At 41.5% G+C, this 26,431-nt stretch overlaps 2 protein-coding genes across 5 annotated transcripts in view; one reads left to right on the plus strand and one right to left on the minus strand.

The window, feature by feature from the left end:
* The window catches only part of LOC128696113 (uncharacterized), a 64,122-nt gene extending 62,635 nt beyond the window's left edge, over positions 1–1,487 (minus strand). The window contains exon 1 of one of the 2 annotated variants that reach the window (XM_053787199.2): positions 1,383–1,487. The gene's annotated coding sequence lies outside the window, so the exon portion shown is untranslated. Of the gene's footprint in view, positions 1–1,316 lie in introns of both variants that reach the window. The other variant, XM_053787198.2, reaches the window with a different exon arrangement.
* The window catches only part of LOC128696114 (tigger transposable element-derived protein 1), a 134,746-nt gene that overhangs the window by 37,503 nt on the left and 70,812 nt on the right, over positions 1–26,431 (plus strand). The window contains exon 1 of one of the 3 annotated variants that reach the window (XM_053787202.2): positions 14,273–14,410. The exons of 1 other annotated variant lie outside the window; for it this stretch is intronic. The gene's annotated coding sequence lies outside the window, so the exon portion shown is untranslated. Of the gene's footprint in view, positions 1–14,272; positions 14,492–26,431 lie in introns of those variants that run through there. One more of the 3 variants, XM_053787200.2, reaches the window with a different exon arrangement.

Here is a 26,431-nt window from a genome sequence, read left to right on the forward strand (position 1 = left end):
TAAATCTATCAGCCAAGGTCAGTTCCCTAAACTGGTCCAGCAATCTTGATAATAAGTTACGTTAAATTATAGTGACCAATAAGGTTAAGGTATGGTGAGAGAGGACAGGGGTGAGAGGTTTCCTAGTACACTCACTGCTTCACTCAGCCACTCACCAACCCAACACTGAACCCATGTGGACTATCATAGACATTCAACAGATGGGACAATCTGAAGTCAACAGATTCCTGATGTTTCTTCAGAGACTGCACCTGGACGATCACTTGATAACGAGGCATTCGAGTAATTATTAGTAGTAGTGATAGAAGTAGTAGGGTTGTGAGTGACAGTGGAATAACAAGTAGTTAAAGATTGAAGCAGTACTAATTTAGAAGAGGAAGGTGTAGCCCACTTCTTTCATCCAGGTCTCTCTGTCCTTTAAATTACATGTCATTTTTCCAATATGACATGGGATATTTTTCTCCCTGTTTTCGTATGGGCAGTGGCCGGAGGGAGTGGAGGGTGGGAAGAGAGCCTTCTGTTCTTAACTATATACCTAAAAATACAAAAAAAGAAATAGGGCTTTTCTTCACAAAACCACAGCGGGGGATTACTGTTTCCGATAACACCATTATAAATGGCTACCCACGTCAGTCAAATTCACATTTTGTACGACTTTTAAGTGGGGTACTGAGGACCGAACCGGAGACCTTGCAAGTTCAAGTCCATAACTAAAACGACTGCACCATAACATAAATAAAGCTTTTCACGCAAGTAACTCCAAATTCACTGTTATCTAGAAATCCCGACACCACACAGACTTCATGAACAGTCGTGGACTTGCAACTGTTAAGGTCGCCAGTTTGGTCTGCAGTGCTCCTTACACAATTCGTTTTCACAGTATAGTAAAGTTATTATTCCATGCAAAATATAAAGGTGTATTTAACAGTGTCTAGCATAGTGTATCGAAACGGAGGCCCTTCATGATATACTGAGATGACTGACGTGGTAGGTAGTCTCCAGGAAGGTGGTATCTTGAACTAGTCGCTACTTCCGTGGCCCGTTATGGGCTATTTGCTATTTCACTTTTACCCACGTCCTTAAGGCTTATGCACCCCGTCTTGACGTGCCCCTGACATAGTGCCGGCACTACTGAACGGCTCGTCTTATAATAAAGGCCGGTGGCAGGTGATCTTTCCAAAAGAAAAAAAAACAGTGTCCTGAGGCTGTAACCCTCAAGCACCATAATATTTGCAAGAGCAGCCACTCTTGCTAGCAGTGAGTGCCACGGTGGGCGGAAGCCTCTGCTGCTTGCCGCCCCCATCCTCATAACTTACATCCACTCTAAGCTATTTCACACTCCCCGCTCAGCTATCCGAATTTTCTGTGGGTATTTTTATTACTGGGTTTGCCACATTCTTGAGTTATATATTATATATATGGTAGCGTGGTTGATGATTCTTGCGTAGCTTCACCCAGCGAGCACTCAGACGGTACACCACTCAGCTACACTAAGTGACTAGCTCACGTCTGATGATCATTTGGTGTACAACTGTAACGCCATGCTATTTTGTTTCAGTGTGCTTCGTGTTATTTTGTGATCTAGTCATTCGAATCAAGGCTTGTATAACCTGAATTTATGTACGTACGTCAGCGTAAATAAACTTCTTTATCATTTATTGTTCAGGCATCATAAATCATAGGCTCATGACAGCTTAGTAAATAATACCTATATATTGAATTGTGAAGTGAGGGGGGTCTAAACATTATCGAAAATTATCGTTGCCACCCACATCACACGTGTACGGAGCACCTGCACAAAACAGGTGTGTGGAAGTACATATAGGGGTGGTGGTGGAGGGGAATGATCGCGTCATACTAACAGTGATTAGTAGTGTAGCGTTGCTGGTGTCAGTCCTCTAGTTTTTTTTATATTTTATTTAAAACAATACAATACATTAAATAAATAAAAGAACATAGTATCAGTTCTTACCCAGAATTATAAATTACATTGTCAAAATACACATAAACATTTAACTTTGTGCTGACACAAACTGTCCCTCATCCTCTATACATTTTTTTTTTTTTTTTTGTATTTAAAATACAGTATACATTATACGTGTAAGCAAACATGTTACGAAACCAATCAACATGTAACAACAAAATTATTGTACAACATACGTATACACAATCAAAAAAGAAAAAGAAACTTCGCACAGGTGTACCAACAACATATCCAGAGAATCTACTTCAGCACACTTAAACATCTTATGCCAAGTTTTATATACAAAACAATTCTTAAAGGTAAAAACCTCACCACATACCATTAAAACCTATACATCCACCCCCCACCAAAGGTACATTTATAAAGTCGTACATATGTGCTCTGGAAGTAAAATGTACCCCCCCCCATCAAATACCTACAAAACAATGACATACTATAAGAGCGCAGGATACTACTTGCTCTAAGTAACAATTATGAAAACTTTGCCTAGCATACAAGGATAATATACTCTATATCTCAGCACGGGTGCAATCCACCCAAGACTTCTTCATACACTATATACCCTATACCAGTATTAATACATAATATACACCGCTACTTGAACTCATATGCACACCTGATCCAACAAAGTCATCTGAAATTGCGTATTTACACAAAATCAATATACATTTTTATATTACCTTACATATACTCTTATATGTGACTTTAAACAATAAAATAGCAAAGGGAAAACAACAGTGTGTACTTAAAATATTTAACACTACCCTACACATACAGTGTCACACGACATGTACTATATAATCTTAACCAGGCCGCTGAAACATTATATGTTAGGCTTTATGTACAAAAATACAATCTCGCATAATATAAAACTGTACCACGAACCTTCTGAATACAGAAATTGTCTTACAGAATGCATCCAACAAGAAGGGAAACCCCGGACTTTGTATCACAGCATATTCGATAGTCATATGGCATACCTTAGTAACACCATTTAGTATATGCTTTCTATAACATCTTTGAAGGCACTCTCACAATAACGAACAGTCATTCTCACACACACAAAAACTTTAAGATTCTACCCTTTCATTCACCTTGTATACACACAATGATGTAGTGCTCCAATACATTACGTACATATACTATCCAAAATCTTCACAACATAAAGGGAACACATGTGTAAAAACACCACCCACACCACACTCACTACTCAGAAAAGCATAAATGTATCAGTGCAAATCCAGTCACACACTTTAAAAGCCATCCACACATCTCCGCTCAAGAAACTAGCCCGTCGCTACCCATTTACACTTAAATCCCGTAAATCCTTTAACTTAAAACTCCGGTATCCCTCAGTAAACGCTGTCTCCCACCTTCCCCCATAAACATCCCTATTGCGACACTTAGTTCTATAAATGGTGGCCGCTAACACCTTTATTCTTTCATCCACACCCACTTCCCTCATAGCCCAAGACGTATAAATAAAATCAGTAACCACATACGCAACCGCATTCACCACCATCTGACTCATCCCACCTATATCTAAACTTAACACCCTTAACACCTGTAACCCTTCCCCACCCACTAACCTAACTACCCTACCTAACCATACCCTTACAGCTTCTAAATAATTACAAAAATACACCGCATGAAAAATAGTCTCGGAACATCCACACGCTTTGCACTCCCCTCCCTCCCTTAGTCTCCTATTAAATAACACAACACCAGACGGCAAGATTCCATGTAGAAACCTAAACATTACCTCCCTTACACCTGGTTTAATACGCAATTGCCGTAAACATTTCCAGATATTCCCCCACGCATACATGGGGTATGCCCCCTCAACTGCCGCCACCACAGACCCACCCCCCACCCTCTCAAGAATCCTCAATTTAAGGCGCTTCGGATCCCTCACCGTCATTAAAACCCTCAACATGGCCTCACCAATCATTAAATCCTTACCCCCCCACCATCGTTGCATATCCATACGCAGTTTTTCTAGCCCCCCTTTCCTCGCCCCCACCTCCCCCAAATACCCGCGTTTTAGATACACACTCATCATACGCTTTTCTAAATGTATAAGCCCCAGCCCCCCGTGGCTAACGGGAAGCGTCACCACCCCTCTACTTAGCCAGTCACAACCCGATCCCCATATAAATCGGAAAATCCCATGTTGCAACCGTTGCACCTCTCGCCGCCTCAGCGGGTATACTGCCACCACGTGCCATATCTTACTATACAACAGCACGTTCGTCACAATGACCCTCTGATGCAACGTTAGCTGCGCCGTCCTCAAACCACCCAATCTTTTCAATACCCCATCCACGGTGCGCATCGAATTTACCTCTTGTGCGACCCTATCATTCTTAGCGTACACTATCCCACAAATCAATAGCTGATCCACCACACTCCACCCGCGCCCTACAGTCCCATCTCTATTTACGTTATTGCCTAGGTCCATATACTTAGACTTTGCCACATTAATTTCCATCCCAGTAGCCTCTCCAAACACATCTACCACCTTTCCAACCTTGTGTAAATCCGTCTCATCCCTCACCAATACAGTTGTATCATCCACATAACCCACAATACCCGGCCAACCCTCTCGTTCATTACTAACCCTTCCACTTGCGATACTCCACCTAACTGCCCTATAAAAGGGATCCTGGAGGCACGCAAACAATATTTGCGATAGAGGGCAACCCTGTCGCAAACCCCTTCCCATCTGAATGTTAACACCTAGCCTTCCATTAACCTGTACTCTCATAGATGCTCCCTGATACAATGTTTTCGCCCAAGATATAATTTCCTTCCCGAATCCCTGCCAACGCATGAACCTCCATAACGCATCCCTCTCCACACTATCGTAAGCAGCTCGCCAATCCAATGCCAACACACCCCCACCCCCCAACTCCCCCCTCTTTTCTATAAAACTTCTAAGAACTCCATGCCCTTCATACATTGTCCTACCCGGTACCCCATATTGTCCTCTGTCAATTACGTTACCTATCACCTTTTTTATTCTATTCCCTAATATTCGTGCAAATAACTTATAATCGCCACACATAAGCGATATTGCTCGGTAATCCTCTACTGTAGTCTGTCCACCTTTCGGAACTAATACCACGACAGCAGTCCTTTGCTGCTCCCCCATTTCCCCATCATCCTTCATTACATTGAATAACCTAACTAAAAATCCTCTCAATACTTCCCAATTCCTAACGTAAAAATCATTAGGCAACCCATCTACACCTGGCGCCTTACCTAAACTTGCACCAGACAAAGCTTGCGAAATCTCACTTTCCGTGATCGGACCTTCTAATGTTACCCTATCCATACCATCAATCTCACATTGCACGAAACCTCCCATTTCCTTTAAAGCCTCATCTCGAATACCTCCGTTTTGTGCATATGACCTAAACCATGCATCTAGATAACCACTCATACCCTCTGTCGTTACTAATACCTGCCCCTCTCTATACCCTCCCATCCCCACATGAACAGTTAATCCCATCATCTCCGTCGCCACTCTTCTCTTACGCTGTTTCCTCAACACGCATGCCGAAGGCCTGTCACCCCATAACACCTCTTCCAGCCCACCCAAAACTCGCGCGCCATCAAATCTTTCATTTTGCAAATCCCTGATACGCTCCTTTAATCCCTCAATATCATCCACCGGATGACTAGCACTCCCACGCTCGTAGCAAGCTCTCAACTGTCCCTCAAGATAAGATTGGTACCCATACTTCAACCTGTTATATTCCCTCCCACTACGAATATAAAATTCCTTAATACGAGATTTCGCCACAGAGTCCCACCAACTAACCAATTCACTATTCCCAGGCGCCTCCGCCACCAACTCCTCCCACAATTGAACAAATGACTGTTGATACTCTTCTTGCTGCAACAACTTTACATTCAACTTCCAAAACCCCTTACACCTTCTCGGCAACCCCTCCCAACCTATATCCACCAAAACACCCCTGTGATCAGAAAATACTACGTCCATTACCCTCACACTATGTATTACAACTGTCCTGGGAACGTATAATCGATCGAGCCTAGCCGCATACCCACGTTTAATAAATGTGTGCTCCACCACCTCACCTCCCTCAACATCTGTCAATCCTATCCCGGATAACAATTCTCCCAATATCCCCAAACAATGCCCTGCCCCTCTCGGTTCAACATCCTTATTCCTTATCACACAGTTCCAGTCACCTCCTATCACAGCAACCCCCGGCAATCCACGCAAATAATATACCAGAACGTCCCTTACGAATTTATTCTTTATCCTCACATCTCCCTCTGCTGGGCCATACACACACACCAACGTCATCTGTACCTGACCCCATAACCCATCCACGCGAATCACCCTCCCCTCTCCCCCCTCACTATGCCTGACAACCAACGGGCTAGTTTCTTTCACCAAAATGGCCACACCTCCTTTCAATCTGACTGCATGCTCAACATACACATTATACCCATCCACCTTCAACTCATAACCCGGTCTATAATTGTGTTCCTGCAAGAACACAACGTCAACGTCATGACGCACCAAATATTCCTTAAACCACTCACACTTTCTCTGAGACCTCAAGCCATTGATGTTCAATGTCAGGCACTTAAAACCGACAAAGGGGGTTTCCCTCTTGACACTACCGACTTATCACCTGATCGTTTCATTGCACCCTTTTCCCTCCCCCCCCCTTTCTGTCCACCCTTACCCAACCCCTGCCCCTGGGCGCCACTTGAACCTCTCCGCATGGCTTCCGCCCATGTTTTCTTCCCAGGTCTTTGTGCGGGCGTAAGCACGTCGTTGGAATCCGAAAGCACTGCTGCGCGCTTTCGCGTCGTACCCGCGACCTGCATCAAGTCATCCAGCTCAGTGCCATGATGAACCTCCACCTCCACAGTTCTCACCAACTGTGCATCCTTACGACACACTTCAGTCTGGGTTGGCGTCACCACGCCCTCCTCAACTGCAGACCCATGATCCAGGTCTGTACCAACATCCGGACAAGGACTCTCATTATCCAAAATGTTCTCAAACGTCGACACTATCGTAGTTTCCGCGTCACTACCATTCGCTTCCGCGATGACCTCATCAAGCACTTGTACAACGTCCAGGGAAGTGATGTCGTCCCCCTGCGTAGCCCCCGCCATCTCCTTTTCTTCAGCCCTCTCAACCTCCTCACTCCATGTCAAACTCTGCTGAGGCAGAGTCGAAAACAGTTGATCTTGATCCTCTCTCCTTTCCTCCACATCACGTCGTTGCTGCTGGTCCCTATCACCACGTCTTCTTTCACATTGCGCAGCCAGGTGATCATACGAGCCGCACAAACGGCAAGTGCTTCGCTGCCCAGCGTATGTTACAAAAACCTGAGTCCTGAAATCTTCCATCACCACGTACGATGGAATTGGATGTCTGAGCGTCATCTTGACAGAGAATGCACCCTCAGGTATCCCCATATACTGGCCAACTGACCACCTTCCTGCAGTGATCGTATGTATTGTGCCGTATTTACACATAATGAACCGGATGTCAGATGCATCCGCCTCGAACGGCACATTTCTGATCTTAACCCATGTGTAATAGCTGGACACATCATGCAGCCGCACCGTCACAGCATGGTTAACTGGTATGGCCACCTCTTGAAACTTATTCACAACTGCCTCATACACAGTCGCCGAACTAAATTTTACAAAAATCCTCTTCGTTCCGTTCAATGCAAGTCCACAAATCTCCTCTTTGGCTATTCCGTAGGTATCTCTGATGATTGCAGGCAAAAGCAACTCCATTGATGGCCCCGTTACAGCTCCACTGGTTAATACAATGCAGACTGTATTTACCCTGCGCCGGCGAGCCTGCGCCATGTTGGTGAAAATAATACTGCCACCAGACAACTCCAGGGGGCAGCAGCAGCACACGTCCTCTCCACTCAAGGGTTGAGAGACGAATGACCTCTAGTTATCTGCTCTCATCGTTGTGCCTGGCGTTGTTTTGGGCAAGGTTACTCTATAAATTTCTTCTTCTGAAACTGATGTTATGTGTGTTTATTATAGGCAACAGCGAGATTGTGAGAGCAAGAGGTGAAAACTGTTTTAATATGAGGATTATGTACTTCATATGTGGCATTGTGGTGAACGTTGTTACTGTGATGATCATGTTGACCAGTTATGGTGAAAGGTTATGGTGATAATTTTGGCCAAGAATGGCAATATTGTAGTTAACAACGAATTGTGTATTGTTAGGATAACCAATGTTGCCCAGGTATGACGAGATTGTAGTTAACTGTGAGGGGTATGTTGTTATAGTGACCATGTTGACCAAGTATGACCAAACTGTAGTTAATACTGAGTTTTGTGTTGGCCAGGTGTTGAAGCATTGTAGTAAATGGAGTGATGTTTTGGAGATTAGATACCTGTGCTTTTTAAGGAAAGTCTGAGGAGTTGTTTTTTATAAAGTGATGATAATTTTGTCAAACAAACGGAGTGCAAATTTAATGTTGCAGAACTTCAGCATAAATTAGTCTCATCATTACGAATTTGATATAGGTCATTCATATTAAATAATAATTAAATTTAGGCTGAAATAAGACATGTTGGGTAGAATTACGTTAAATTATATTACGTTAATTTTAACAAGGACAAATGAGGTTGCTAAGTTACTTTTGGTGCAAAAGAAGAAAATATACACTGTTAATTCACCAAAAATATTTGTTAATGCGTAAGATTTTTTTTACGGCAGTTGTTAAGCTTGTTTGGCCAACACTACCTCAGAGTTGTAGGTACAGGGGCAGACTCAGCCGCTGGCCTTCCTCTCAACCTATAATCAGCCGGAGCGCATTCTAGCATCTTCGTCTCTCTCACATTTACTCTTGAAATTGTATACGTAATATATTTCCATAACATCTTTTTTTTATCACTCGAAGGTTGAAAATGTATTTCCTTATCTCCTTTCGTGTCAGTCTCTTTTACCACACTCCCAGTGGGTGTGAAAATTTTATATGTCGTGATTATGTTTGTCCTGGTTCTTCTTTTCTCTAAGGCTCAGTTCTTTTAGCTTCTCAAAGTGAAATGCCCTCCAGATCCGGAGCTAGTCTTGTTGTGACCCTCTAGACTTTCTGAAGCTTTTGTATTTGCTTGACCAGGTGTGGACTCCAGGATGGTACAGCATAGCTGAAGCTGGGTCTGACATGTATATATTGTTCTAAAAGACACTTTGGAATCCTAAAAACACTTCTGTTGATCAGTTGTGTATGCTCCTGACGTGATGCGAATAATGTGACTTATAAATCCATCCTCGTAGCTCATTTATCTCAAGACCTAGCCCGAGGCTAAATTTCTAGACTTTCAACTTTTTTACGTATTCGATCAGATGAGACAACCACGCTGGAGCTGTCTTATCGCAGTATAATATAAACATCATATATGTGGAATATATCATACTGAAGGAATCTTTGTTTAGGTTCCTGAAGGCCAGTTTTATATTTTCTAGTGTTGCATCCACAGCTGGCATTATCGTGTTTATATGAGCGTCTACTCAGACCACTGAGTCTGACCCATAAGCCAACGGACAGCCGGCTGTGGTCCACCCTATAGCGAACGGCTACCACATTTGTCTGTGTATAGATGGCACCGTCTGTAGCAGCGCGTCCCTCAAGCATAGTCGATATTGGTGAGAGGCTCTTGATCAACGGAACTGGATCTGACTTTCCCTTTCTGATTGCCTCCCATTTACTTAGATGTATGACCAATAGTGAGTGATGTGGTTTACCGGTGTTGTCCCGGCCCGGGTCTTTTCCAGTTGGTGACCCGGCGTTGGCCTCCCTCCCAGGTGGGAGGTGTCGTTCATCTTCTTTCTTCAAGTCTTGTACATAGGTCTTGCAGTGGTACCCCCGGATGGAGGTCATCCTCTTCTTTCTTCAGTCTTGCAATGGCTCCACGAGGTGGATGGGTGGGGGGGAACTATGACCAATATGGGTCTAACGTTTCTCCGTGAACATAATAATAATAATACTATAGCAGCGCACACTAATGGCTGTTTCTTGCCGATCTCCCAGCACTGCCATTATCACTGAACAGTAATACGAGCCTTGTCTCTCTGACACTAGTAGTTGTCTCTTTCATTTGCCAAGATACAACTGTCTTTTTTTAGTCGTCCAGCCTCATTACCTTGTACTTACTGTGGTTGACCAGGTGTAATTGTTTACTGAACCACGGTGTTTTGCAATCTTCTTTCGTTTATGTTCTTTCCTTAAGTTCACTTGACTGTTCTGTTGACTCTGAACTATTATTTTACAATAAATATCTTGACAGTTTTATCGTGTTTAAATTAAAGAACCATAATCTGTAAGGATTTAATGTTAAGAATTAATCTAAGTCTGCTCGAAATGCCTAGCCATGCTAGGTGTCCTAGTGGCCCCCTCTGTAATTAGTATTTTATAACATGTAAACCACAAAATACCCAAAACCTGCAAACCCCACATTGTAACCATTATAGAGAATAAACTTGAATTGAATTGAATTGAATTGAACACTGTAATAATGATTATTATATTATAAATGGTATACAGTACTTAATAAATTACCATACACGAACCATATAGGTAATCTATAAGAATTACATTCAACAGTGTCCCGTTCAACGGTGTCCCGTGGCCTGACTGCTTAAGATCTCACTTCACACGGCGAGGGTCTGCGTTCGATTCCCAGTGCGGGTTGAAACACTGGCATAAGGCGAAATAAGTGCAAAAGACAAAATAGAGAGGATCATGTATGATAAACTCACCGAGTCGAAGATATGAGACACTAAATGTGATGAATGGTTTGATGAATGGCATGTGGTTTGATGAATGGCATGTGTTTACAGAAAAGGAAACTGTAAATGAAGTGAGCTTGAACCCCAAAAGTCACTTGAAGTGAAACCCAATGGCATAAAGAGACTACTGATAGATACTGACATAAAATTGTAAACATGAGATAACACCATGAATTTTAAAATACTGTGGAAAAGAGCTAAGCTATACAGTCTGGAAAATATTATGTTTACATAAAGTAAATTGTAAACCCCTTTAAACTTGAGGAGTGTCTCAGCAACAAGCATTGGTAATCAAGAGATGGTTAACCTCCAAGAAGATATAAACAAAGTTTTCCAGTGGGCAACGGTAAACAATATGATGTTCAATGAGGACAAATTCCAACTACTCCGTTATGGAAAACTGGAGGAGATAATAACTAGAACAGAGTATACTACAGACTCTGGCCATACAATAGAGAGGAAAAATAATGTAAGGGACCTGGGAGTAGTAATGTCTGAGGATCTCACTTTCAAGGATCACAACAGTGCCACGATCGCACGAGCAAAGAAAATGATAGGATGGATAATGAGAGTGTTCAAAATGAGAGATGCCAAGCCAATGATGATCCTTTTCAAATCACTTGTTCTCTCTAGGCTAGAATACTACTGTACATTAACATCTCCATTCAAAGCAGGTGAAATCGCAGATCTAGAGAGTGTACAGAGAACCTTTACTGCACGTATAAGTTCTGTCAAGCACCTTAACTACTGGGAACGCTTGGAAGCACTTGTCTTGTACTCGTTGGAACGCAGGAGGGAGAGATTTATCATAATCTACACCTGGAAAATCCTGGAAGGAATGGTCCCAAATCTGCACACAGAAATCACTCCCTACGAAAGTAAAAGACTGGGCAGGCGATGCAAAATGCCCCCAATAAAAACTAGGGGCGCCATTGGTACCTAAGGGAAAACACCATAAGTGTCCAGGGCCCAAGACTGTTCAACAGCCTCCCATCAAGCATTAGGGGAATTGCCAATAAACCCCTGGCTGCCTTCAAGAGAGAGCTAGACAGATACCTGAAGTCAGTGCCGGATCAGCCGGGCTGTGGCTCGTACGTTGGACTGCGTGCGGCCAGCAGTAACAGCCTAGTTGATCAGGCCCTGATCCATCGGGAGGCCTGGTCATGGACCGGGCCGCGGGGGCGTTGATCCCCGGAATAACCTCCAGGTAACCAGGTACAGGTATTTTTTTCCTAGGGGTCAACTAGTTTCGGGCCATGTGGCTTTATTGATGTGTGGCAGAGTCCTGGCACATAATAGTTTAAGAGTGCTTCTTTGATGTTATTTACTGTGACGAAATTTGAAGGGCTGTTATCTCTGCCTGCTGAGATGGACTGTTGATTATTGTTCTCCAGAGGAAGACTCTAGGAGCATAGACATAACCGAATTTGTGGTTGAGTAGCCTGATGAAGCTGGTTCTGTGGTTGTGATTCCACTCTTTATTGCATAACAGACATGTGTCACACCCTCCAACGTCACTTTGATTTTCTTGTATGAACCTGACTGCTCACACTGGTTTGTGCAACTGATGCTATCATGGGTGTAACCAGGAATAACAAATTAAAATTTTCGGTTGGAGAGGAGGCCTGGGAAGGCCCTTTGATCACTTCCCCAACAGAGGCCAGGGACTATGACTCAAACCCTGCGAGCTCACCTAGGTGAGTACAAGCTAAACCCTCCTTCTCCCTTGCCCAAATCAGCAATATGGAACAGTTTGGGATGATTAAAACTGATTTGTTATCGGTAAGTATACCGACATGTTAGGTACATGGACACATACGTCTTTGTTAATAAGACATTTTACGGTTTATGGTATTTTATTGAAACGTTTCAACCTCCAAAGATTGTCATTTCTCCTAGTGGCCGAAAGGTCTTCTCAGTAAAATGCTATAAACGGCATATCCTATTATAGCACTTGTTACTATATAATACCATTGATATGTACATATACAACTCAGAATTCATGGTTTTCATATAGGCTGGTTTTTCAGGTCATATTCCATCACAAAGGCTGTTTCACAGGTCATACTCCATCATGGACGGTGTTTTTCAGGTCATACTCCATCATGGATGGTGTTTTTCAGGTCATACTCCATTATAGACGGTGTTTTTCAGGTCATACTTCATCATGGACGGTGTTTTTCAGGTCATACTCCACACAAGTCAGTTTCTGAAACAAAGCAGTGTTTTCTATCCATGAGCCGAATGGCTCAGGATAGTATTAGAATTTACCTGTATAAAATAAATATATAAAAGAGAGCTCCCTAAGTAAGAGGTGTATTTCTCTACGTATGCTTAGAGTTTACTTTGATTACTATTTTAGGGATTAAAATATTCTTGTTTGATGGTGAAAAGGTTGCATGCAGCATCATTGACCCTTGTGTTGTTGACCTAAAAGCCCATTAACCAACAGTTATTTAAGGCTGCTTGAAATGTTCAGCATAACTAGGTGTTTTCCACACCAGTCATGTTAATTAATCATATACCATTTGTGTGCTTACTTTATAAAAATAAAAGTGGTGGTTATCATCCGTGGTTCGATCCCCAGTATGGGTGGAAATATTGGGCGTTTCCTTACACCTGTTGTCCCGTTCACCTAGCAAGCATGTAGGTACCTGGGTGTTAGTCGACTGGTGTGGGTCGCATCCTGGAGGACAAGATTGAGGACCCTAATGGAAATAAGATAGTCTTCGATGACGGGTTGCCTTTCTTTGATTATCCTGGGTGGCTAACCCTCTGGGGTTAAAATCCGAACAAAATCTTATCAGTAAGGACAAAGGTCAAAGACCCCAATGAAAATAAGCCACTTTAACTTTTTCTTTGGTTTATCATATGAAATTCACACATTTGTAAATATGTAAGACAAATGTAATCCCCCCCCTCTTCCCCCCAAAAAATAAAACTGTACCTAAGTAGTTTGTAAGCCTTATAATTATTTGCCCAAAATGCATTACACAATTAGTGGCTTTCTTCTGTTCCTACATTTATATCAGATTATGTATATCAACTATAATTTCTTTGTATGTCACATTAGATATAAAAAAATAATTTTCACTCACTGTGTAGTGTTGTCATTAGCTACCTTCCTTATTGCACTTATGATTGTAGTTAACTGCACAAGTCCTTCATAATAGGCTATGTCTAGCTCTTAAGTAGCATGTAAACCTTAATGTTTACTTACCTGAAACGTACTGTACACATTATTACAAATTATCTTACGAAAATAAACCAGATTGTTAGCGTTAACGTCCGAGATTAAATTTTATCATTCAGGTAAATCAACTTAATCTCAAAATTTTCTGTAGTTGTAAGTTAAACCGGGGGATTTCTATAAAGTAAGCCAAAAATGTCAACTATTCTTGTATTAATTATATTATATAACTTTATAGAAATAAAGATTATTCATTACATCTCCAGTTGTTTTTCGTCTGTATTGCCGCGTGGTGCCATCTGTTGGCGGGTTTTATCCTCAGTTTCGACAGCTGTTTATTTACGTGTGTTTAGTGAAGTGTCAGAGCAGTGTTTACTTCCAATATTTCACTGTAGGGAAGACTTTATAACAGGTAAGGAATAGAATTAAAGTATAACGAGCAACATTATAGCAAGTTTGATGTCAATCATAGGCTGGAGGCTCCGTAACACAGGTAATTACTGCTCTCCACCACACCTAACCCACTCTCAACCTTAAGATTTCTTCTTATAAGACTTAATTTGCATACCACTTGCTTGTATTTCATACTCCAGCACTTAACACTTGTGAAGACATCACAGTAGACATTGTAAAGTAATTCTGCTAATAATTACTATCCAGATTCCAGTTACTACACATGTATGATTGCGTCATAATATTGTATGCACACTTACATGTCAGTGTTTGATATAAGATTTAGAAATTGTATGCATGTTATATGCAATATTTATGTTGTAGGCTTTAAAATGTGTTCATGTACATAAATATTGCTGACAACCCCTGACTGAATTGAATGTACCAGTAACCCATATGACGTAAGAGGTAAAAAGGACCCAACTGCATTTACTGCATATTTATTGAATTGTTTCAGTCCTATAACCTTGATAACTTAAAATACAAATTCTGTGTTGGATGAGCTCAAGGTAAGTCACCCTCAATTTCAAGAATATAAAGTTAACTGTTTTCAGTTTGCTTATTTGTGGTTAAATACAAGTTTTGTAAGTTAATCTTCACTTAACCCATAAGTGATAGCCATGTCGATAAGGTTTAACGAACTGTTTTCTACATGCTTGATGGGTAATCTGTTAATAGATGTAATTATATCCTAGTTTTATTGCAGTATCCCATTTTTTAAGTCTTGGCAGGCTTCCCCATAAATGGAAGACTAACCATAGGATTTTTTTTTATTCATGTGAAACACAAAAATCCATGTGGGTCATTTATTATTACATTGATGGAAGGTATGCTAGATCCATAGGGGTCATACAATGCCTGGAGATTGAGAGGCAGTTACCTGGAGTTTACCTGGAGAGAGTTCCGGGGGTCAACGCCCCCGCGGCCCGGTCTGTGACCAGGCCTCCTGGTGGATCAGAGCCTGATCAACCAGGCTGTTACTGCTGGCTGCAAGCAAACCAACGTACGAGCCACAGCCCGGCTGGTCAGGAACCGACTTTAGGTGCTTGTCCAGTGCCAGCTTGAAGACTGCCAGGGGTCTGTTGGTAATCCCCCTTATGTATGCTGGGAGGCAGTTGAACAGTCTCGGGCCCCTGACACTTATTGTATGGTCTCTTAACGTGCATCGTCTGCCAAGTCTTTTGCTTTCGTAGTTTACCTGGAGTTTACCTGGAGAGAGTTTCGGGGGTCAACGCCCCCGCGGCCCGGTCTGTGACCAGGCCTCCTGGTGGATCAGCGCCTGATCAACCAGGCTGTTGCTGCTGGCTGCACGCAAACCAACGTACGAGCCACAGCCCGGCTGATCAGGAACTGACTTTAGGTGCTTGTCCAGTGCCAGCTTGAAGACTGCCAGGGGTCTGTTGGTAATCCCCCTTATGTGTGCTGGGAGGCAGTTGAACAGTCTCGGGCCCCTGACACTTATTGTATGGTCTCTTAACGTGCTAGTGACACCCCTGCTTTTCATTGGGGGGATGGTGCATCGTCTGCCAAGTCTTTTGCTTTCGTAGTGAGTGATTTTCGTGTGCAAGTTCGGTACTAGTCCCTCTAGGATTTTCCAGGTGTATATAATCATGTATCTCTCCCGCCTGCATTCCAGCGAATACAGGTTTAGGAACCTCAAGCGCTCCCAGTAATTGAGGTGTTTTATCTCCGTTATGCGCGCCGTGAAGGTTCTCTGTACATTTTCTGGTCAGCAATTTCACCTGCCTTGAAAGGTACTGTTAGTGTGCAGCAATATTCCAGCCTAGATAGAACAAGTGTCCTGAAGAGTGTCATCATGGGCTTGGCCTCCCTAGTTTTGAAGGTTCTCATTATCCATCCTGTCATTTATCTAGCAGATGCGATTGATACAATGTTATGGTCCTTGAAGGTGAGATCCTCCGACATGATCACTCCCAGGTCTTTGACGTTGGTGTTTCGCTCTATTTTGTGGCCAGAATTTGTTTTGTACTCTGATGAAGATTTAATTTCCTCGTGTTTACCATATCTGAGTAATTGAAATTTCTCATCGTTGAACTTCATATTGTTTTCTGCAGCCCACTGAAAGATTTGGTTGATGTCCTCCTGGAGCCTTGCAGTGTCTGCAATGGAGGACACTGTCATGCAGATTCGGGTGTCATCTGCAAAGGAAGACACGGTGCTGTGGCTGACATCCTTGTCTATGTCGGATATGAGGATGAGGAACAAGATGGGAGCGAGTACTGTGCCTTGTGGAACAGAGCTTTTCACCGTAGCTGCCTCGGACTTTACTCTGTTGACGACTACTCTCTGTGTTCTGTTAGTGAGGAAATTATAGATCCATCGACCGACTTTTCCTGTTATTCCTTTAGCACGCATTTTGTGCGCTATTACGCCATGGTCACACTTGTCAAAGGCTTTTGCAAAGTCTGTATATATTACATCTGCATTCTTTTTGTCTTCTAGTGCATCTAGGACCTTGTCATAGTGATCCAATAGTTGAGACAGACAGGAGCGACCTGTTCGAAATCCATGTTGCCCTGGGTTGTGTAACTGATGGGTTTCTAGATGGGTGGTGATCTTGCTTCTTAGGACCCTTTCAAAGATTTTTATGATATGGGATGTTAGTGCTATTGGTCTGTAGTTCTTTGCTGTTGCTTTACTGCCCCCTTTGTGGAGTGGGGCTATGTCTGTTGTTTTTAGTAACTGTGGGATGACCCCTGTGTCCATGCTCCCTCTCCATAGGATGGAAAAGGCTCGTGATAGGGGCTTCTTGCAGTTCTTGATGAACACGGAGTTCCATGAGTCTGGCCCTGGGGCAGAGTGCATGGGCATGTCATTTAACGCCTGTTCGAAGTCATTTGGCGTCAGGATAACATCGGATAGGCTTGTGTTAGCCAAATTCTGTGGCTCTCTCATAAAAAATTCATTATGATCTTCGACTCTCAGTCTGGTTAGCGGCTTGCTAAAAACTGAGTCATATTGGGACTTGAGTAGCTCACTCATTTCCTTGCTGTCATCTGTGTAGGACCCATCTTGTTTAAGTAGGGGCCCAATACTGGACGTTGTTCTCGACTTTGATTTGGCATAGGAGAAGAAATACTTTGGGTTTCTTTCGATTTCATTTATGGCTTTTAGTTCTTCCCGCGATTCCTGACTCCTATAAGATTCCTTTAGCTTAAGTTCGATGCTTGCTATTTCTCTGACCAGTGTCTCCCTACGCATTTCAGATATATTGACCTCTTTTAGCCGCTCTGTTATTCTTTTCCGTCGCCTGTAAAGGGAGCGCCTGTCTCTTTCTATTTTACATCTACTCCTCCTTTTTCTTAGAGGAATAAGCCTTGTGCATACATCGAGTGCCACCAAGTTAATCTGTTCTAGGCATAAGTTGCGGTCTGTGTTGCTTAGTATATCTTCCCAGCTTATATCGGTTAGGACTTGGTTTACTTGGTCCCACTTTATGTTTTTGTTATTGAAGTTGAATTTGGTGAATGCTCCCTCGTGACTAATCTCATTATGTCGGTCTGGGGCTCCACGCATACATGCCTGAACCTCAATTATGTTGTGATCTGAGTATATTGTTTTTGATATGGTGACATTTCTTATCAGATCATCATTGTTAGTGAAGATGAGGTCTAGTGTATTCTCCAGTCTAGTAGGCTCTATTATTTGCTGGTTTAAATTGAATTTTGTGCAGAGATTTAAAAGCTCGTGTGAGTGTGAGTTTTCATCAGAGCTACCTCCTGGTGTTATTACTGCAACAATATTATTTGCTATATTCCTCCATTTTAGGTGCCTTAAGTTGAAATCCCCCAGGAGCAAGATGTTGGGTGCAGGAGCTGGAAGATTTTCCAGACAGTGGTCAATTTTTAACAGCTGTTCCTGGAATTGCTGGGATGTTGCATCTGGAGGCTTGTAGACTACCACAATGACTAGGTTTTGGTTCTCGACCTTTACTGCTAAAACTTCCACTACATCATTTGAGGCATTAAGCAGTTCTGTGCAAACAAGTGACTCTGCAATGTTAGATTTGATCCAAGGAAGGGAAAATAAGCCTTAATTCCTTTGATCAAGAACCCTTGACCATCATCCAGGCACCTCCTTTGAGGGATGAGTAGTGAAGGCTCTATCCTGTGTTTGTTATTTGCAAGATTGACACTACCTAACTGTACTTGTTGAACTGTCTGACCAGGGAATGTCATTCAAAATTTACTCAACAGCTTTCCCATGTCCAAATCTTTCTTCATTCTTGGTATTGGAAATTGTAGTAGTATATAAAGAAACAAGGCCTCCAAAGCACAAAGTGAAACTAAATCTGCAACAAAATCTGTTTTGCAGACATACTGTTTTATTTGCTGATTTTAGATTCACAGGACCTCGTGGGCACAGCCTGGATGACCAGTACTGTATATCAATACCTAAGTATCACAGGGAAATTTCATAGTTGGTAGCCTTAGATTTACAAAACACATTTGATATGGTGAACCAAGAAATATGATAAAAACTGCAAGTTAATGGTATAATTTTTGTAGAATGGCTCAAGTCTTGTTTGAATAACATAAGTTTTGCTGATATCGCATGGAGTTCTAAAAGGAAGAATTTTGGGTCCTCTGCTCTTCTTGTGTTATGGGATGATTTGCCTTTCATAATATTAAATGCCAGATCTTTTATCTGATGTATTGGGTAAAGAGATATGTATATTATTTTATGCTCTTTTATGTGACTAGATTGTGAATTACTGTATGCTGTATCAGGTGAATAGATAAAAAATAATGAAAGCAAATTCCCTTCCAAAAACAAAAAATATATAGGCAGGCACAGTGCTTATGAAATAAGACTCATATGCTGTCTCATGTAGATTACTTCGGCTCATGTACTCGGCTATAAAAAAAATCTGGAGCGAAATGCAAGTTATCTTAAGTAAGAGGGTAGGATTTATTCAGGATATTGATGTAAGGAATTATGTAAGCCAGGATGAATTGTAAAAATTAGAAATGCCAAAAACTGCAGATAGTGACATAATAGAAATTACACCATGGCTAAAAAAAATGTCAATAATGGTCTAGAAAAAGTGAACATGTTTTTTTGCAGTAAGTAAGCAAACTATTCAGGCTAAATGTACAGCTGTTTTTTATGAATTAATGTTTTGAATTTTTATAATGAGTACATTAAGCTCAATTTTTTGAAGAAGTCTTTCTTCAAATATGTTAATCTTTGTGGTTATTAATCCAGGATAATAAAAAAAACAAGCATTGTACCTTATTTCTGTTGTCATATTGGTAGCAAGGCATCTGAACCCTTCCTACCTCAATGTAGGGAAATAAGGTAAGACAGTGGTACATCATCTCACCTCACAACACACTGTTGGGGACTTCACTCAGTTCCACTTACTGTAACTTTTACAATGCCACTTGAATGGAAAAAGTAAATATTCAGTATTGAAGACTATTATTTATTCAAGCCACTTTTATGTAATATACAATTTCTGTTGGGTAATAAGAAAAGGATATGATAATAAGATATCTGGAAAGATACCATATAAAATATTTGAGATAGGAAATACAATAAACTGACTGATCCTAAATAATATTTACAGTATAAAATAGAGACCTTGGTTTCACACTTGGCAAATACAGCTCACTTGGCTGTTGTATAGCCACATCAGGAGGAAAACAACAGTCAAGGACAAGGTAATCAGACTGAGGAAGAGTGATGGGGAGTTCATAAGAAATGACCGAGAGGTATGTGAGGAGCTCAACACAAAATTTAAAGAAGTAGTATTTACAGTGGAAACCGGTAGGACTCCAGGAAATAAGAACAGGGTGGTTCACCAATAAGCCAATAAGTGCTGGATGAGGTACACATAACCAAGGAGGAGTTGAAGCTGCTATGTGAACTTGACACCTCAAAGGCGGTGGGACCGGACAACATCTCTCCGTGGGTCCTTAGAGAGGGTCCTTAGAGAGGGAGCAGAGATGCTGTGTGTGCCATTAACAAAGATCTTCAACACATTCATTGAAACTGGGCAACTCCCTGAGGTATGGAAGATGGCAAATGTAGTCCCAATTTTTAAAAAGGGAGACAGACATGAGGCATTATACTACAGACCTGTCACTAATGTGTATAGTATGCAAAGTCATGGAGAAGATCATCAGGAGGAGAGTGGTGGAGCACCTGGAAAGAAACAAGTGTATAATCAACAACCAGCACTGTTTCAAGGAAGGAAAATCCTGTGTCACAAACCTACTGGAGTTTTATGACAAGGTGACAGAAGTAAGACAAGAGAGAGAGGGGTGGATCGACTGCATTTTCTTGGACTGCAAGAAGGCCTTTGACACAGTTCCTAACAAGAGGCTACTGCAAAAGCTAGAGGATCAGGCACACATAACAAGAAAGCACTGCAATGGATCAGAGAATACCTGACAGGGAGGCAACAACGAGTCATGGTATGTGACGAGGTGTCAGAGTGGGCGCCTGTGACAAGCGGGGTTCCACAGGGGTCAGTCCTAGGACCTGTGCTGTTTTTGGTATATGTGAATGACATAACGGAAGGGATAGACTCAGAAGTGTCCTTGTTTGCAGATGATGTGAAGTTAATGAGAAGAATCAGATTGGTCGAGGATTAGACAGGACTACAAAGTGACCTGGACAGGCTACAAGCCTGGTCCAGCAACTGGCTCCTTGAGGTTAAATCTGCCAAATGCAAAGTCATGAAGATTGGGGAAGCGCAAAGAAGACCGCAGACACAGTATAGTCTAGATGGCCAAAGACTGCAAACCTCACTCAAAACTGGGGGTGAGTGGAAATAAATGGATGTGTTTGTGACTTGAAAAGCCCACTGTGTGGGCGAAACGTTGTCAATAAAGGATCACATTAAACTGCATATGTGTTTATATTTCCACTGGGGGTGAGTATAACACTGAGCACATCTCCTGAGGCACACATCAATCAGATAACTGCTGCAGCATACTGGCATCTGGCAAACCTAAGGATAGCGTTCCAATACCTCAGTGAGGAATCGTTCAAGAATTTGTACATCATTTACGTCAGGCCCATACTGAAGTATGCAGCACTAGTTTGGAATCCACACCTGGTCAAGCACGTCAAGAAATTAGAGAAAGTGCAAAGGTTTGCAACAAGATTAGTCCCAGAGCTAAGGGGATTGTCCTACGAAGAAAGGTTGAGGGAAAGTGGCCTGATGACATTGGAGGACAAGAGGGTCAGGGGAGACATGATAACGACATATAAAATACTGCGCAGAATAGACAAGGTGGACAAAGACGGGATGTTCCAGAGATGGGACACAGAAACAAGAGGTCACAATTGGAAGTTGAAGACTCAGATGAATCAAAGGGATGTTAGGAAGTAGTGGAGGCGGGAACCATATATAGTTTTAAGACAAGGTTTGGTTAAGTTCATGGAGCAGAGAGAGAGAGGACCTAGTAGCAATCAGTGAAGAGGCAGGGCCAGGAGCTATGACTTGACCCCTGCAACCACAAATAGGTGAGTACACATTCACACTCTCACTCTCTCTCTCACACTCGCTCACTCGCTCACTCTCCTCACTTAGTGATGTACTCGTTTACCGACAACTTGGACTTATGACAGGCTCTCTGACCAGTATGCATAGCCAAATAATGTATATTAGAGCTGATTTCCTCTATTTTGTTTATTACAATATACAGTACACTGCTATATAAACATTTAAGAATGTACCAGAATTGATATAAATGGTGTAAAGGTGACATTAAAACAATATCAAAGATAGTTGACACAAACCCACTACAGTTACAGTATGCTCCTCACTTAGTGACGAATTCATTTATCGACATGGTCTTAGGAATGGAACTCCGTCGTTAAGTAAGGAGAGGCTGTATACTGTATTTGTTTTAGCAAAATACAGTGAGTACAGTAATAACATGGTTGATTATTCCTATGTGTGTTATTCTTATATGTATATATGTCATTTATTGTGGACCTATTCCTTACAGGTCTGTGTTGATGTCCTTGTGATTCTTAGTCAGGCTTACATTACAGTGCATACACATGAATGAAGTCGTCTTTTTTTTTGTGTGTGTGTGTGTGCAACTTGTGGTATTTGGTGACACTGACAAGTGTTTGTGTGTACACTTGGTCTCTCTTATGCTTTAGCTACGAGTTGCCATTTATATGAACTTGAAATTAATATGCTTGGCCACGAATTTTCTGTATTTATTGTTCATGAAATCAATGCATTCTGCATAGACTTATTCTTCACATAAAACAATGTATGGTACAGCTTCGTCTTATGCTCAGATTCCACAGTAAACACTAGGGTACCATGGTTCTCTCATTGATTGTGATGCACTACCCTGGGTCTACTTTCTCAGCTACAGAATTACTGTAGATGTCATCACAGCTGAGGAGGGACAGAATTATAGCATCAGTTTGTGTATGCTTATCCTCCATGCAGCAATGCCAGATATTGTCTCTGCTTTTCGATAGTGCTTATGTTTGATATACCTTTGATGAGTTCCAAGAGGTTTTCTACTCTCGGAACCTGGCCATAGGCCAGGATCATCTGGTGTTTACTTGGTTACTAATTTTCTTTACATGTGGGTACATTTTTTTTTATTATTATCACACTGGCCGATTCCCACCAAGGCAGGGTGGCCCGAAAAAGAAAAACTTTCACCATCATTCACTCCATCACTGTCTTGCCAGAAGGGTGCTTTACACTACAGTTTTTAAACTGCAACATTAACACCCCTCCTTCAGAGTGCAGGCACTGTACTTCCCATCTCCATGACTCAAGTCCGGCCTGCCGGTTTCCCTGAACCCCTTAATAAATGTTACTTTGCTCACACTCCAACAGCACGTCAAGTATTAAAAACCATTTGTCTCCATTCACTCCTATCAAACACGCTCACGCATGCCTGCTGGAAGTCCAAGCCCCTCGCACACAAAACCTCCTTTACCCCCTCCCTCCAACCTTTCCGAGGCCGACCCCTACCCCGCAGTGATATATGTGGGTACATATATCACTGTATTGTAGTTATGTGTATGTATGATAATCTTTTCACATTGTTATCCATTGAGCTATTTATTATTTATTGCCCTGTAAGTTAATATTTTTACATGCATTTATAGATGTATGAATGTTAAACTTATATGTTGTATTAGTTTCTGACCCTTCATATGTGGAAAAATTTTTTTGCTTCTAAGTTCTTGTTGGCAGTATCTGACTAGTTCAGTGCATTAGGATAAAGAAATATTATATGTCTCAAATGATTGTTCCTACAGTCTGGTCTCTAACTTGGCTTCCTAAGTTGAAAATGAAATATACAGGACAAAGAATGAACATTATGCAGCACAGTAAACCCTTGATAAAATAGCTTTTTATGAAGTGAATATCGGCTGAAATGCAAAAAATCTGTTTGGACAGAGCTTCTTCATGTTGATTTAATGGAGTGTTTGATTAAAATCCCCAGAAAGTAGACCAAATTAGTTACATTGCGTGATTGTCTGGTCCAGTTGTAACCTTGATCAAATGGACCAACTCCATTGAATTGGAAATACAGTGGACCCCCGCATAACGATCACCTCCGAATGCGACCAATTATGTAAGTGTATTTATGTAAGTGCGTTTGTACATGTATGTTTGGGGGTCTGAAATGGACTAATCTACTTCACAATATTCCTTATGGGAACAAATTCGGTCAGTACTGGCACCTGAACATACTTCTGGAGTGAAAAAATATCGTTAACCGGGGGTCCACTGTATGTCCTGTTTGGGCTTCATCTTGGACATTTCCACTTTTACTGTTCCAGGTCCAGTGACTTGCCTTGTGCAAGTTTGTATACATGCCCAATCATATACAAAATATCATTATTTCATCTCCATTTCCCTTGGATTGTCAGTGTTTTTCCATTACACTGTATATTACTTTATAAAAGTACCATGTGCAGTGCTATTAACAATGGCCTCTAAAGTAAGTGGCGATGCTAAGAAGCCTGTGACCTTGGCTGTTCAGTAGAAACTTGAATTAAGCTCATGTGTCCAGAAAATGTATGAAAAATTGCTGTTCCTTATTCTCTATATATGTACATTGTACTGGTCTTTTAACTCTTCAGATATATGTACAACTGTACTGTACAGTACACAGTACTGTATTACTCTATTTTAATATATCTGGTAGTATATCAATACAGATGACTAAATCTCCTTCATTGTATGTTTGTCAGTGTCCAGTAGTTGACTGATTAAGCAGACTACATCTGCTTAATCGAAGCTTTTAGTATGACGCATTTTCGCTAAATTGGGCATCCCTTTCCCCTCATATTAGTTTGTTTTATGAAGTTTCACAGTCTAATGGTGTGTTGAAGCTTTGATAAAATGACAAAGTTCTCCATGACAGTTTGGTGAGCATGGGACTTACATGTACTGTACTATACACACCCTTCAAAACCTGAAAACCTTGGGATGTGTTCTGATTTCATTTTCTTACCTTGATTTAGACTGTTCATTACATGATTATTTTTATGAGCTCAGTATATTTCATTAACCCATTATTTGGATGGGAAAGTTAACTTTTTTTTAAATCTTGGACTATTATTAAGTCCCAGCTCATAGAGAAAATAGGAAGCCAGAAAGTAGGCCAAGTGTAAAGATAAGGAAAAAGTCAGAAGATAGATCAAGGGAAGATGAGTGAGAAGAAAATATTATACAGGTTAGGTGCATGAGGAGGGTGCCAAAGTTAGGTCAGGTCACTTGTGTTCTGAAAATTACAGCACTTGACACTATTTCCATGTTATATATCTGAGTTGGACATGTATTAGTTCTAACATTGGTAGTAGGTTGGTAGACAGCAACCACCCAGGGAGGTACTACCGTCCTGCCAGGTGAGTGTGAAGCAGAAACCTGAAACTGTTTTACATGACGGTAGGATTGCTGGTGTCTTTTTCTGTCTCCTAAATACACTGGATAACAAGTATATCTTGCTACTTCTACTTACACTTAGGTCACACTACACAGGCATGCACGTACATATATATACAGTGGACCCCCGGTTTGCAATGGCATCGGTATCCGATAAATCCAGTATTCGATACATTTTAACGCAAAAATTTGCCTCGTTTCCCGTTACAAAACCCGGTATGCGATTCATCCGAGATGTGTCCACGTGTGGCCAGTGTTTACAAGCCAGCCAGTGTGCTCGCATCTAAGGATACATTCGGTACATTCCATATTATCACAGTGTTTTTGGTGATTGTTTTTGGTGCTTCTAGGGGAGGGGATAGAGAAACTGAGGAAGTTGCCTACTTCGAAGATTAAGGAAATGTGTGCAATGTGGCTTAAAGTGCAAACCTTTTTTGATGAAAATCACCCTGACACAGCTACTGCAAGCCGTGTTGGCAACCTGTACAATGACACTGTTGTGAACCACTTTAGGAAAGTCATAAACGAACGAGAGGTACAGGCCTCTATGGACAGATATGTTGTGCGACAGAAGTCCAGTGACTCTCAAGTTGGTCCTAGTGGCATTAAAAGAAGAAGGGAAGTAACCCCGGAAAAGGACTTGGTACCTCAAGTCCTAATGGAAGGGGATTCCCCTTCTAAACAATAACAACTTCCTTACTCTCCCCTCCTCCCATCCCATCAATCATAACCAGATCTTCATTAAAGGTAAGTGTCATGTATTCTATTGTTAGTAGAGTACTACAAACTGTGCATATCTTCTTCAGTTTGTGTGCATTAAACTTAATATTTCATGTGGTAATTTTTTTTTTTTTTTCATACTTTTGAGTGTCTTGCACAGATTAATTTGATTTCCATTATTTCTTATGGGGAAAATTGATTTGCTTTTCGATAATTTTGGTTCATGATGAGCTCTCAGGAACGGATTAATATCGCAAACCAGGGGTCCACTGTACCTCATGTTTCAGCGGCCATGACTTTCGTGAAATTCGACTTTCGGCAACTTTTTTTGTTGAAATATAACCT

The sequence above is a fragment of the Cherax quadricarinatus genome, chromosome 48 (genome assembly GCF_038502225.1).
Source record: "Cherax quadricarinatus isolate ZL_2023a chromosome 48, ASM3850222v1, whole genome shotgun sequence".
NCBI lineage: Eukaryota > Metazoa > Arthropoda > Malacostraca > Decapoda > Parastacidae > Cherax > Cherax quadricarinatus.